This window comes from Mesocricetus auratus, unplaced genomic scaffold (genome assembly GCF_017639785.1).
Source record: "Mesocricetus auratus isolate SY011 unplaced genomic scaffold, BCM_Maur_2.0 Super-Scaffold_100009, whole genome shotgun sequence".
NCBI lineage: Eukaryota > Metazoa > Chordata > Mammalia > Rodentia > Cricetidae > Mesocricetus > Mesocricetus auratus.
Window position 1 is genome coordinate 26,605,583 of NW_024429193.1, and position 2,109 is coordinate 26,607,691.

Consider the following 2,109-nt stretch of genomic DNA (forward strand, 5'->3'; position numbering starts at 1 on the left):
TATGCAATCAATGACAGCTGAGAAAGGGAGAATCAGGGTTTTTTTTCCAGAGATAAGCCCGCTGATGTGTTATCCAAACCATAGTATGCATATAGGAGCCCTTAACACATGTATATAGGAGCAAAATTAAATGATCTCAGTAGTTTATTATTTTCTTTTTTATTGAAAGTGTATTTTTCTCACACAATATATCCCTCTATTCCTCCCAGTTCCTCCCCTGCTTCTCTCCCCTCCAGATCTACTCCTTTTCTGCCCATTATCTAGGAGATAGAAACCAAACATGACAAAATAAAATATAATTATATGAAGCAAAAGCGATCATATTGAAGTTGGGCATGGAAGCCCAACAGGGGGAAAACTGCCCCAAGGGCAGGTGCAAGATCCAGAGGCCTGGAGTAGACCCATTCCGGCTCTGTGCTTGAGGCCTGGTGTAGACACATATAGGCCCTGTGCTTGAGGCCTGGTGTAGACCCATTCGGGCTCTGTGCTTCAGGCCTGGTGTAGACCATTTGGGCTCTGTGCTTCAGGCCTGGTGTAGACCATTCCGGCTCTGTGTTTGAGGCCTGGTATAGACACATACAGGCCCTGTGCTTGCTGCTTTAGTCTCTGTGAGCCCATATGTGCCTTGCTTAGGTGATAAAAAATTATGGGATGCTCCACAGATTTGCATGTCTTCCTTGTGCAATGGTCATGCTAATCTTCTCTGCATCATTTGTGTTGCCAAAACAAACACAATATTTTTAATTTTAATAAGTTAATTTTTAAATTTCTTACTTGGGTATTATATGTACATCATTTCCGCCCCTCTCTCCCCTTCCAACTCCTCCCAAGCCCTCTACTCTGTCTCAAACTTATGATTGGTGGAACAGTGAGCCCATTTCAGTAGCAAAGTCCCACGGAAGTTCACAGTGTGGATTTTGTTAGTTGTGTCACCAAATTGTCTTTCTTGGTTAGTAAAAGTATTTTAGAATGGCTATACTGTCCTTCATTGCCTACTATTTAATATGACACTGACTTGGAAGTGCAGAATCAGGCACGGTTACATCACCTCATCAATGTGTCATCACGCTCTGTTGATGTTTGTTTAGAGCTACCCATGTGTCAAAAAACAAATTCCCCAAGACTGCAAACGCCTTTAGTACTGTTAACACTTGCTTTAATCCTTCCCCTTGGGTTCAGATTCCGTTTTGAAAATTACAAATGATATAAATTCATCCAGTGAGATCTGGGGATGATATAGTCTTTGTGTGGTTCTTAAATTTTTGCTCTCTTGTATCTGAATGTCTCACTCAACATAGAAATTAAGGATACTTCTCCTCATTGATTTCAAGTATAGTCTGTGTGCTTTGACTCAGCTTCTTTTGCTGTTGCTGATGCACCTACGATTTCTCCGCCGTTCATTTGTAGTCCATCTTAGCTTACTCTCCAACGGCTTGTAGACATCCTTTCTCTTTTCTTTACCTTCCTTCCTTTTTAATCTGTGCTGTCTTCCTTCCTGTTGGTGACTCAGCATGTGGCCATGTATTCCAGGTTGGTCTGGGATGTATTATGTAGCCCAGGCTTGCCTTAACTCTAGGCACTCCTCCTGCCTCAATATCACTTGCCAAGGGCTGCTCAGACCACAAGTGAGGCATGTGTCACCAGCATCACCACACTGGCCTCACAAACTTGCTTTACTATAATTACTTTGCTTCACTAGCAAGAGAACTGCTAGACTCAGTTTTCTCTCTTTTACCACCTTTTTGGCTCTCAATGAGTCACAGTTGCTAAGTAGATAGCTATAACAACCATACAACGAACAATTAGCTTGTCAATTCGCTTCTGAATTTCCTTTTTTAACACTCATTTCAATTACTATAAAACTAAGAGGTTTCCTTTGCATGTTAGGTAATCACTGTGCCTCTGAGCTGAATCCCAACTCCTAAATATGACATTATTTTTGAACTTGAAGTGAACAGGTACTTATTCTGGAGTCCATTTGTGTCACCTTAGCAGACCTGTGCCCAGGGAAAGTGCTCAGTGGATGAGTCTCCGCTAAGTGGATGAGTCTGGATTTTCTATTCTTGGGTAACCTCGTTTTTCTGGTTCAGTTCTGCAAGTTACAAAGTG

At 41.9% G+C, this 2,109-nt stretch overlaps 1 non-coding gene across 1 annotated transcript; it reads right to left on the reverse strand.

Moving 5' to 3' along the window:
• Nucleotides 1-640: 640 nt before the first annotated feature.
• Nucleotides 641-742, reverse strand: LOC121142483. Its single transcript, XR_005879535.1, has one exon. It is a non-coding gene; the product is annotated as a U6 spliceosomal RNA (small nuclear RNA).
• Between the last annotated feature and the right edge of the window lie 1,367 nt (nucleotides 743-2,109).